Raw genomic sequence first — 12,498 nt, 5'->3', positions numbered from 1 at the left:
AGATTGGTTGAGAAGATGCACTTTGGAGTCAGGTGAGAACTATTTGAATATCAGTCCTACCACTTATTAGTATGTCACCTTGAGTGAGTCACTAAACTCTTCTAAAGCTCTGTTTCCCCATTTATAAAATGAACAAAAGGTACAGCTCATATGATTCATTTTGCATAGTACCTGGCACTGTAAGCCTTATACACGTTAGCAGATGTTATTACTGATCATTGCCCAAACGCATAGGTCAGTGGCTTTTGTTTCTATTTCATGCCTTTTCACTCCTTGAGCCTTTATCTTCTTCAGAACAATTTACAACTGTATTAACTGATGCCTGTGAGTTTCTGTAAAGATAGGCTGTGAATGTTAGCCTTGTTTTTCTTTGAGATAAGATTTTATGCTCTTTTAGGGCAATGGAGATGTCTTAATTTTTCACCTCTCCCTTGGTAACTGACATAGTGTTATACACATACCAGGTGCTCAATAAAGACTTGGAGATCGTAAAATATCAGCAGTACAGAGAACTTCCATGAAAACCCTCTCATTTTTCAGTTGTTGGCACAGAGAAGAAGAATCTTGGGCCACACATCTATGACTGACAGCCACTTCGCCAGTCCACTACCACCGTGTCTTCCAGGAGCCTCTCTTCTCATGCCTCTGGCTTTGAAACAGAAATGTGTTTGACTTAAACCCTGACTCCTCCAGGGAAGTTCCATTTACAAACTTTTTTTTTTTTTTTTGAGAGCATAGTATATTTCAGATACCATACAGGATTCTGGGCTTCAGATACCATGCAGGATTCATCATTAAATCATGATACCCAAGCTCAAGGCATTTATAATCTATCAGGGAAGACAGATCCCTAAATAGATGTTTCAATAATGTGCTTGTGTTGTTACAGGAGAGCTAAGCTCTGGTACTATATGAACTTCTGGATAGGAAACCTAACTCATGACCAGAAGACTTTAGGAAGAGCTATTTAGGAGCAGTGGCAAATGCCTGGACTCACACATAAAGCTAAGTAAGAACAAAATAGCCAGTTGATAGTTTTATTCATCTGCATGTAAGAACATTGATTATTGAACAATGAACAATTGCTCAGATTTTAAAAGAAATGAGGAAAAGTAAAATGCTAGTTCTCAAATTCCTGTCACTTCACACATGTGCCCTGCAGTCATTGCCTGCAAATGGAAACTTCTAACAAAAACTCTGGGCTGGAGACCTGGGGTTCCAGTTTCTTTCAAGGTCTTGTGGTAGGGAACTAAGTAGGTCAGTAACCTGCCTTTGGCTTCCAGGGCGCAAACAGAATCATTGCTAACCCCCTTTGTGTCTCACAATGGGTAATGAAATTCATACTATGGCACCAAAGCACTTTGAACTCTTTAGAAAAAGTAATCATATCAACTTAGAGCATCAAAACCGCTCCGTATTTTGAAGGACTCATGATCTGCACTGTGCTTGGCTGCTGGTGGAAGCTTAAAGACACCAGTAATTGGCAGAGCTTTATCTCAGACTTCCATTTGACCCTCACAACCTCATACATAATGGGGGAGAAAAGCACTTCTTTTAAATCTAATGTTAGTTGAAATGCTAAGGCTTTCAAAGTGGGGCTTTAAAGTCACTTTGTAGAAATTGTATATATATTTTTTAACCTAAAATAGACATGCCAACATTATTCTGACTGAAAGAAGTAGACAAGGTCATTCAACTCCTAAAAGCTTATTTTCCAAAAGCACAGTTAGGTCTCAGCTTTCGGGGTGCTTCTGGCTTTATCAAAAAGACAGAAAATACTGGTCACTGTGTTGTTTTCTCAAAGTGCCGAGGGTAATCTGTGTATGAGTTAAGGGGCCAATTTCCTATAGGAACCTTCTCTTAGATGGGAGAACATTTTTAAATTAAACAATGTTGGTGAAATATATTTAAAGGTAAATCACAAATTCCAAGTCTTCCAAATATTTATTTACTAATATGTAAGACACAGAAACTATAGAAATCTCATTTAAAGGAAGTTACTTTGATGTACATTTGCTTTTTGCGGGGTATGATTGTTGTTTGCCCTTGAGGGCAATTTGCTTTGGCTCAGGTAAGCAGGCAAGCCCGTTTCTCCAAGGCGATTCCAACTCCACGCCCCTCAAAACCTTAACTCTTAAATTGAGTTATTGGGTGCAGGTCGGTTCTCCCACAGAACCTCCCAGCTTCCGGAACAGAGGGGCGGGGCAGAAAGACTCTGCTTTTTATTTTAGAGCTGACGTTTGCAATCCTAGTGCACTAGCAAAAAAAAAAAAAAAAAAAAAGCTGAATTTTCCGCGCTCTCCTGGCAAATTGGCGTCCGCTCTCTGACGCGAAACCAAAGGAGGAGTGTTCAATGGCGACAGGGCGCTCTTTGAAGCCGGCTCCTCGCGGGGATTCCGGCCCAGGCCGCCGCCGCGGTTCCAGTCCGGCTGCAGAGCGAATTGGAGGGGATGGAACCTCCTGCTTCCCGCAGGGCGGAAGGAGCGCCAGCGCCTAAGGTGGGTCACCTGCCGGGAAGGGAACACTGGTGGTGCAGACGCACGTGGGAGGACCACAGGTCCCGGGTACAAGTGCCGAGCTGGCGACTTAGGGAAGAGGTAGACTCGATCTCAGACCAAGCAGGCTTGAGGGAGTAGACCGGACGTCCCAGGTTTGCAGTGACGGCGGAATCACCCATCCCAGTCGCCTCACCTTCCTGGAGCGCTGGTCCTTTCCCTTGGACTGAAACCCGAGGGGCCGCCGCAGCGGGTGGGTGAGACCGATTACTCCGGGACCCGCCGCTGGAGCTGCGTGCCAGGCGGGGCTGTGAGGAGCAGCTGTGCACAGAGCTGTGCACCAGGCACCTAGCGGGCCGGACTCGGGGTGGCACCCAAGCGGGCCGGACAGCAGTGGGCGCTCGCGATCCTCCTCTGCCCAACGCGCTCTCCCTCCGGGCCCGGCCTCCTCAGTCCCCTCCTTCTGCTCCTGCTCCTCCTCCTGCTCCTCCCCTCCTCGGGATTGAGCACCAAAACGCCCGCCTGCAAGGTCCTAGGCGCGCTGGCATCCAGGAGTGGCTGCCACCACCACCGGGTCTCAGTGGGTGCCTGCGCCTTCTCCCCGCCCGCCTGCCCCGGGCCGCTCAGAAACTTGCTCCACCCACCGCGGGTGCTCGGCAGTACTGCCCATGGCCCAGCCCAGGAGCCTATTTAGGGCGCCGGACGGGCTGGACAGAGGCGCGGCTCAGGTGAGTGCGGCGCGCGCGGGGTGGGAGAGTGGCAGGACGCAGGTGTGGGGTGCTCCGAGGCGCCCTAGTCTGGCGTTCTGGACTTCGGGCAAGTGCAGAACCCAAGAAGAATCGGGGCTGGAGCAGGTGGAGTGGATGCAGAGGGAACCAGGAAGAAGAGGCTGGGGATTTTCCCATCCTCCTCACCTCTTGCCCTAGCACCTCCGCTCTGGAAGTCCCGAGGGACCGGTTGATCTGTAAGGACAAGGATCCAGATTTCTGACTCTTACTGGGTTAGGTGTTTTTCCCCCCAGCAGAGTCGGGAGGTTCGCTCCTGCCAGCTGCTTGGCGACTGCAGGTTCAACATAGGACCCTGTGGGGCAGCGAGAGCGCAGCACTCAACGGAGCCTGGGTACCACCTGGGGCCAGAAACTGGGGCGATGACACAGCCCGCAAAAGTAACTCGGTCGAGGGAGCCTTTGGGGGTGGAGAAGCCTTGGTCTGGTTTGCCTTTGCTTTTGGTTGGAGATAGGCATCTCCCAAGGGAGAAATTGAGGCGACAGCCCTGACAATAAGTAAACCTGCCATCCCCAATGCTAATTACGTGAGGGTCTTTTTTTTTCTTGTTACTTTTTACTGATATTTTTTCCCCCTCGTGGATTTCTATTTCCGGGCCCTTGGGCAGCGGATAGAGGTGAGGGATGGCGGGGCGCGAACCTGCGGTTGGAGCGCCTAGCCCCCAGATCCCAAGAAGGGTTTTATTCGCGGAACTTGACCTCGCCAGGTGCGCTCTACCAGCCAGGGGGCGGACCGCGCGCTGCTCCTCCTTCTGGCCCCAGCCCGTCCGGGGAAGCGGAGGACAGACCCAGAACGTAGGCGGATGATGGGAAGAAGAAGCTAGAGCCAAAGCCGGGTGCCGGCGCGGGATGGGGTGTGCTGGACTCTTGCAGTTATTTGCCGGCGCTATAGGTCTTCCATCTCTTTCCCTCCCCTGGGAGCCAGCGATTCATCGCATATTCAGGACGCTCGCTCTCTCGGGCCGGGGGTTGCATCCTTCTCTCTTCCTCCTCCTTTGCAGAGCCAGTGGTACCCTTGCCTCGCCTTGCACGAGTCTCGCTCCTCCCTTCCCCACAACGTTATCATGAGCTATTTTTATCTACAACTTATGCCAAGATGCTTTTGGGGGGATTCTAGGGAGGCCACTCCAAATCCACTGTCTTTGCGCTGCGCTCCGAGAAGCAGTCTCTTGCTAGCCTGGAGCAGCCTCAAGGAGTGGCGGGGAGGGGGGCCGAGAACGCAGGAGCCAGTCCGCCCTCTTCTCCTCCCTCAGCCCTAGCCCCGGAGGGAAACCCCGCCACCACCAGTTCGGTTGCGCCTTCCGCCACTAGCCCAGGAAGAGGGTCCCCAGACGAGTCCCCACGCTCTCGCTCTCAGGCACTGGGTGCTCGGGGACTGCTGAGGCAGCAGCCTGGCACAGGCAGGATCCTTCATTTCCACCCGTGCGTTTCTCGCTTTGCAGGCAAATCTCATTTTATGTTGTTGAAATGCTTCCACCCAAGGGTTAATTCCAGGAATTCCATCTTTAAAAAAAAAAAAAAAAAAAAAAAAAGGAGGGAGAAATAACCCAACTTCTTCTGCCTCCCTGCATTTCTAAAGCAAAGCGCATCCTTTGGCGTTCGGATTTTTTTCTTGCTTTCTGCATTCCTGGTAATATTGGGTAACACTGGCTGCGATTAGAATACGATTTACCTACTAAAATTCCAAGAAAGGCGCGCTTGGCTGCAAATCCCTGCCTTACCCTTCCCTTTGTGTATCCAGCGCTTAGATTTTCCCCCACAGGATTGCAGAAATAACATATTGAAATGGACCATTGTGTTACATAAGGTTTTCTCCAGCGTTAAGCGGAGAAAGAACAGCTTCTAAAAGAGTCTCTCCAGGTTTTGGTTAGCCCAACTAACTCTTTCAGCTGAGTTTGACAGGGATGGACAACTTCATGACTAAGCACTCTTAAGTGGAAGCAGTTCATTACAACAGCAGCATAGATGAAGATTCCTTAGTGAGGTTTATTAAGCTGTGCTTCTAGACTGTGGATCCTCTGTGAAGCCACAGGGTATACAATGCTCTGTAGTTTTAAGATGGGAGATTTTTGTTCTGAGAAGCTGGTGAGAAAGTGGCACCTTGAGATCGCATCGGAAAAAGCAAAGGGTTCTTTACTTTCCTGCCATTATACCTAGGATGAAGCCTCAAGTCCTTCCAGGGGTCCCCCAAAAGTTGGAGCATGTGCTTTTCTTATTAAAATAAGAAACTATTTGACTGGAAAAATCCGGGGGCTGGTGTCTCTGAAGGGAAAAGCCACATGGAAGCTTTTCTGGCCTTGAATTGAAACTTGATGTTGACTAGGAAGGGGCTGGAAAGATGGCCTGGGTGGTGTAAATTGTTTCATCCCTGCACAGTGCCTTTCGAGACCATGGCATCTACCCACGATGGCATATCCCCAACGTGGTTGCTAAATCGTGTCTGTCTATGGGAGCTAAGGTTTGGAGGAAGGAACGGTAAGATGTATTGGGTGTCCTGATGAAATTGAGCCTGTCCCCTGGGTCAGTGCTCAGGCACCAGGTTTCAGGGCCTGGATCTAAGCCTGGGTCCCTGTGTTAGAGACAGTTGTTGCAGGAGGAGTGGTAACATTTTAGCAGCTTCCAGGGAAATGCAGTAACTTTCCAGCTAGCGTTGGAAAAAATCAGTGCTAGTCCCCATTTTTTTCCCTCAACCTGACTACTTGACCTAGTGCTTTCAATTGAGGCTACTCTTTTCTTACGGCAGAACGCAAGAGAGTGCTAGCTGGATTTAAAGTCAACTTCTTGCCGCATGACCTTGGGCAACAATTTCTCCCTCCCTGAGCCTAAGTTTCTTCCTGTGCAAAATAGTGATGAAAAGATTATTATAAGAAAGTGAGAAAATGTATACGAAATGCATCTTGCCTATTATAGGACACTTGTGCAACTGTAAAAGGTAAAAAATACAAAAAAAAAGTTTTATCGTAGGTCTATTTTAATGTTCATTTTAATCATAGTTTGCATATGTCTGAGTAAATTACATATGCTAAACATTAAGTGGGAGAGATTTCATATAATTGGCCAGTCTCTTCTTGTGATCACTCCACCTGAATGCTACAAGCAGCAGACCTCACTGCTTCTCAGAATGATTCCTTTCTTGTTTACAGGATCACAGTCAATTTTTAGAGTTCTTTTCCTTTTAACATAATACACGTTACATGTCTTAAGAAAATCTATTTGAAGAGAAGGCCCTGATGTTAATTAATCAAAAAAAGGAGAAAAGTCACAAATGGGGAGGGATTCCATTGGGGAAAAGTAAAACACGACCAGTGTCACCAGATGACCAGGGCTCCCGTTGTCTGAATCTTTCATCAGTATAATGCACTGACTCCCCATTGCATTTTAGGTGTTGTTCCAAACTGTCTCCAGAACCTAACTCAGTGCCTGCCTGGCACTTAGAGATTCAATAAGTATGTTTGGAATAATTGAATGAATGATTGGACTGAATCTTCACAGCAACCCTGGAGAGCAGATGGTGTCATTTCTATTTTAAGGATTTGGAATCTGCCGATCGGAAAACTTAATTAATTTTCTAAAGGTACAAAGGATTCCAGACTAGAATTCAGGCCTGTCTGTTCTTATTCCACTCTGCAGTCGTGCCTGTAGTGCCCCCTCTCTTCAGGCTCACTTAAAATCCTTCTAAGCAGTGGGAACCAAACATCCTATTTAGGAGACACAACCTTCCCTTCACAGAAGGATTTTTTTGGTGGGAGAGGGGCCTCTTTCTCCTTGTCCATATCTCCCAGCCCTGAACTAGGGCTTAGTTGAATGATCCCACCTGGGGCCTGGAATCTTGAAAGACGAGCCAAAGGACACAGGGACACTGGAGTGTTTGTTTACCACCTTGGGTCATGGATCAAGTGGCATCGGCAGCAGTAGGCATGTCCCAAGCTGTGGTCCCAGAGGTGCCTTTTCTGCAACACCATCTTGATGTGCCCCTGGTGCCCGGGTTCCTTTCATTCCTTGTCATTTTCCAATCCTGGCTTTTCAGCTTCTCGGCAATTCCTAGAGGCAATCCACAGTCTTCAAGTGAATTCCCTTTCTCCCTGACTTAGCCAGAATTGCAACCTGCTGATGTACAGCTTCTCCCCATTCATCTTCAGGCCTGTCTCCAGCATGAAGCATCCTTAGCTTCCTCTACCCTTGGGGAATGAAGTCTATAGCTTTTTCGGATCGTTAGAATAATTTCTACTGGGCCGTAGTTTGTCAATAGTTATGTGCTACTACAAGAGGTCTAGAAAAATGAATACATTATTCTTCCAAGCAATAGCCTGAACATAACAGAAATAGATCCCAGTAGGCATCTTTCTTTATCTCTAATACATGCTTTTTGGTAGTTTTCCAGCAGGGGTCGCAAACTCTAATGCCTTCAGCCAGGCAAGTAACAGCTTGAGTGGAACAGGACTTGGGCCCTGTGCCTGGGTAAATGGGGGTTGTAGCCCAGATCCAGCACAGGGGTTGCAGGCGGGACTTCAGGTCTGCTCTTGCCAGATCTGGTTATGTTTTTTTCTTTCTTTTTTTTTTTTTTTTTTCAAGATAGACTGTCAATTCACAGTTTTATGTGAAATCTACTCACTTTCAAGTGCCAGCAGCTAATTCAATATTCCTCAATAACACCATGTGGGCCAAACCAAACATTTCTGTGTGTAAGCCTTGTATCTGTCACACGGGCCTCCAATGTATGGTCTCCCAGTTTCCAGGGATATAAGGGAAATTTGGAATATGAAATTCAGGAGAGTATGTTATTCAGAATATCGAGGCAAGAGTGTAGGGGCATGGAGTGCAGACGGTGCTCTGGTTAGTTACTGTTTACATTTACAGAGTGAACCTCTGTTCGGGGATGTTCCTTCTTCCTATCTCTGTGACCGTTTACAGCAATCGCATTTACTCCTTTAACACATGTTTATTGAGTTCCAGCCATGTACCGCGCATTGTTCTGCTCACTGGTGACACAGTAAGGAACAAAACAGATGGAAGTCCTAGCCCTTGTGCTTGTCTTCCAGCGGAGGAGACAGACAAAAAGCAAGACAGATAAGCAGAATCTCTCCTAGTTATATAGTGATGTGCTAAGGATTAAAAAATAAATAAAAACTCGGGGAAAGTGATAGGAAATATCAGGATACTGGGGAGGAAACTTAGGCTGTTAGCCAGGGAGCTTGCAGTTCAGTCTCTAGCTCAACATAACCCAAAGTTAAGTTTGATTATTCAACATAAATATTTTCTATGTGGGAGTTTGATTGTATCCTGGGACTATCATCTGGTGCGTAGTTTTGGATGTTAGGCTATACTCTCAATTTTAATAAAATTGACTATTGATCACGTTTATTGTCTGCCATGTACCTGGCATTGCATTACGTATTAGAGTACATTGATGAACAAAACCAATCAAAGAGTACTCTGCAAGGAAATTACAGAACAGCATGAAATACATTAAACATGATCTCAAATGATTAGGCAACTAAAGTGATTGAGGACTGTGGTAAGGATGCCTTAACTGTTGAGTTTTCATACTCAGAACTCTGACGTTCAGCAACCTTTTTTTTTTTTTTGACGGCGTCTCACTCTTGTCGCCTAGGCTAGAGTGCAGTGGCGTGATCCCAGCTCACTGCAACCTCTGCCTCCTGGGTTCAAGGGATTCTCCTCCCTCAGCCTCCCGAGCACCTTTTTAATTGATCTTTTATTTTGTTTCAGGAACAGTTTACGTCTGTGCTTCTTAACTTACTTTAAGCTTGCTCCCATGGTCCATGGAAATTTTTTTGAGGCTTCAATTTCTTTATCTGGCAATGATATTTTTATTATAAAATTTCATTTTGCATTATGAAAAGTATTTAGTTTTTAAAATGTGTTCCAAGTGTAAAATGTGTTTGTGCCCTTTGAGACTGTGGTACACCTTCTCCCAAATCTGCCCCCACCTTTGCTATTGATTGTTGTTCACAAGGCAGTTGTGCAGGAGATTAAAAAAAAGTTCTTGTCATTGATGAATCTGCCATTGAGTATGGGAGTCGGATAAATAACCGAGTCTCTGCCTGTCTCATGAGATGGACCATCTCAAGAATATTTCCCTTTCATCATCCTATTTCTTTCTTTCATAGCGATAATTTCTTCAGTAACATAGTTGGGTAGCAAGTATGTTTATCTGGAGTCACCTTGTTACTTGATTAGCTTATTTGCTTACTTTCTCATACTCTCCCACCAGAACATGTGCTCCAGGAGAGCAGGGGCCTGGAAGTATATGTTTGCTCCAGCTTCTAGAACAGTATATTGCTCAGAAAAGAAGAAACAGGCAGCATTTCTGTCTGGGGGAGTTAGGAAACGCTTCATGGTGGAAGAAATATTTAAGAAACGAGAGAGACATGGTGAGAACAGCCAAAGACGAATGATAAAACATAGTCAAAATTGCATAGCCCTCAAGCCTTTGTTGAAAACTCGTTTGTCTATTTTAGGGATTCCCAATACGGTCAGTCCAGCTGAATAACTGGCATATTAATACAAGCCTTTTGCTGAATAGATCCTGGTCTGCTTGTGCAAAAGCACTCTGGCATGAAAAGAATGTGGTAGATAATTCCTTACTTTCACATAATGTGACAATACCCACCACCTACTTTATCTCTGGTACCTAGTCCTGTGAGGGCCGCAAGGGAGCTCTTACCATCTTCATTTGCTATTGAAGGAAACTGAGGTCCAGGAATGAAGAAACTTTTCTTAGAGATGCCCGGAGTAAAGGGGGCAGACTTTCGAACCAGGGACAAGATTCTCTACATGCTATGAGCAGTTGGCTCAAGTTGGAGATTCGTTAAATCCCTGGAGAACTGAGTAGCCCACATTTTCTATAAGCAAAGAAATACATTTAGATGTGAAATAGTCACATCTCCTTTCATTCCTCAAGAACTTCTATTTCAGCATTTTAGGTCTTGTCGAATTTCCCCTAGAATTCCTGCAGATGAAGTACTTGTACACCCTGCAGTAGGTTGTTTTATGTAAATGTCTTCATTCTTTGGTTTAGGAAGGTAAATCAAAGTTCTGTATCAGCAGTTAAAATGCAGTGAGAGAAAGGTGATTTCAGATGCAGCTGAAATGAAAAGACATGCTTGCCTAGCTGTGCTCCGAAAAACCCATACTTGTGTGGCAGGGAATGAGAGTGGGCTGGGAGCCTCCTCTGGAAAACTGGCTTGCACTTTACTTGAATTACTTCTAAAACCAGATCTTTCCCAGTGTCCTGGGTAGGAAGGAGGGGGAGGGTGTTGGTTACAGATTTCTGAGATTAGATTTTGAAGCTATTTTTGTGGTTGAAAGAGCATGACTTTGGAAGTCATTTATGTTTGAATTTCTGGCCTTGTTCGTACTGGTTGTGTCACTCTGAGTAATAGACAATTTTTCTGGGCCTCAGTTTTTTTCCATACTCCCAGGAGGATTGAGGGAGATGGCCAATATGTAGTGCCTAGCACAATGCTCAATGTGTTTTGTCTTGTGTAGATTTGCCAGATTTAGCAAATACAAATACGGAACACCTAATTCAATTTGAATTTAAGACAGACAACAAATAATGTTTTAGTATAGTACGTCTCAGATACTAAAAAGTAAGAAATGTGTCACATTTATCTAAAATTTCAATTTAACTGGACATCCTGTATTTTATTAGCATCCCTATTCTCCTAGTAGAAGTTCTGAAAGATTCTTTTCTGAAAGTTCTTGTGCCATAGGAAGATAAAGAAAGCAGTGTAGTCTTCAAGGTGAAATGGCTTGTCCAGGGAGTACGGTCCAAGGCGAAAGAGAAGGGCTGTTTTCCTTGGTGAGCCAAGCAACAGAACAATCAAACCAAAGCAAGCTTATTTCTTTGCTTAAAAGGACCAAAAGAAGTGTAGACCAAAACAGAACTCTGGGCATTCAAGAAGTGAGCCCAATTCTTGCCTATGTCACCAAAGCACAAGCCAGATTATTCTCAACACCCTTCAAGAAGAAGGTATTTCAACCCTGTGAGGCCACCAGAGTGCTGTTCATTCCGCTAAGATAGAACCTGATTAAATACTAACATTGCTCCAAGCTCGTTACTGTAGGGCTGGAATTAGAAACACTAGCCTCACACAGGGTTCCACTGAGTACACTGAAGGGATCCTTTGTGCTTTGAAAACTCACACCTGAAATTGCTCCTGCAATAAAAGCTAATAAAACTGTTAGAGAGCTTTTCAGACTCGCTCCCCACAAATAGATGAACACAGATTATAAATTGAGTCTGAGATCTCTCCTGACTCCATGCTGTTCTGAGGAGGGCTGTGAAAATGTTGCATTTCCGTTTCAGGCGATAGTCTAATGGGGAACTAAAGTAACAAGAGTTTTGTTGCATGTGGACTTTCCAAAGCAGAGTTTCATGCTTTCTTTAGTGGTGAGGTATTGCTTATGCTAAAATAACCGGTTCCTCTTGTGTGTAATATCAGTGACTCCTCGTTTAACCTGAACTTCTCACTAGCAGGATGTTTACGTGAAATATGGGCCAGAAAGAAGGTAGAACAGCATTATGACTAGTGTGAAGGCTTAACCAGCCAGAGAGATCTGGTTAGAATCTGCTATGCTACTTTGCAGCCATGCCGTAAGAGGCGAGCTACTTTACAGCTCAACGTCTCAGGCTCCACCTCTGCAAAATAGGCTTAATTAAAATTATAGCACAGATTTTATTTCATGTGCATTAAATTAATAAGTTATGTCATGCACTTATACAATGTCTGGTTCACAGTCAGAATTTTTTTTTTTTTAACGATGCCATTAATGATGAGGGAAAGCAAGGAAGGCCTCTGGATTGCAAACTCAATGTTCTATCACAAAGACCACAGACTAATCTGTTTTTTCAAATTATATTTTTAATGGGTTAAACGTGCCCCTACCATATATGTTTTCTTACTAGAAGGCCCCTACTTTTTCTTTTTTAAAAATTTGATTGTATTTTATTTTACTTTAAGTTCCAGGATACAAGTGCAGAACACGTAGGTTTGTTACATAGGTAAATGTGTGCCATGGTGTTTTGCTCCACCCATCAACCCGTCATCTAGGTTTCAAGCCCTGCATGCATTAGCTATTTGTCCTAATGCTCTTCCCCCCATCTCCTGCACCCCCAACTGGCTCCAGTGTGTGTTGTTCCCCTCCCTATGTCCATGTGTTCCCCTTGTTCAACTCCCACTTACGAGTGAGAAC

At 45.2% G+C, this 12,498-nt stretch overlaps 1 protein-coding gene across 6 annotated transcripts in view; it reads left to right on the top strand.

Moving 5' to 3' along the window:
* The first annotated feature begins 1,886 nt into the window (after positions 1 to 1,886).
* Positions 1,887 to 12,498, top strand: part of HS3ST1 (heparan sulfate-glucosamine 3-sulfotransferase 1) — a 46,406-nt gene continuing 35,794 nt past the window's right edge. For 2 of the 6 annotated variants that reach the window (XR_004437815.1, XM_033213762.1), the window contains exon 1: positions 3,093 to 3,223. The gene's annotated coding sequence lies outside the window, so the exon portion shown is untranslated. Of the gene's footprint in view, positions 3,224 to 3,250; positions 3,987 to 12,498 lie in introns of those variants that run through there. The other 4 variants (XM_033213759.1, XM_033213756.1, XM_033213760.1 and 1 more) reach the window with 4 other exon arrangements.

The sequence above is a fragment of the Trachypithecus francoisi genome, unplaced genomic scaffold, assembly GCF_009764315.1.
Source record: "Trachypithecus francoisi isolate TF-2019V2 unplaced genomic scaffold, Tfra_2.0 Lachesis_group1, whole genome shotgun sequence".
NCBI lineage: Eukaryota > Metazoa > Chordata > Mammalia > Primates > Cercopithecidae > Trachypithecus > Trachypithecus francoisi.
Note: the sequence above shows the minus strand (reverse complement) of the source record. Positions and strands in the feature narration are given on the sequence as shown.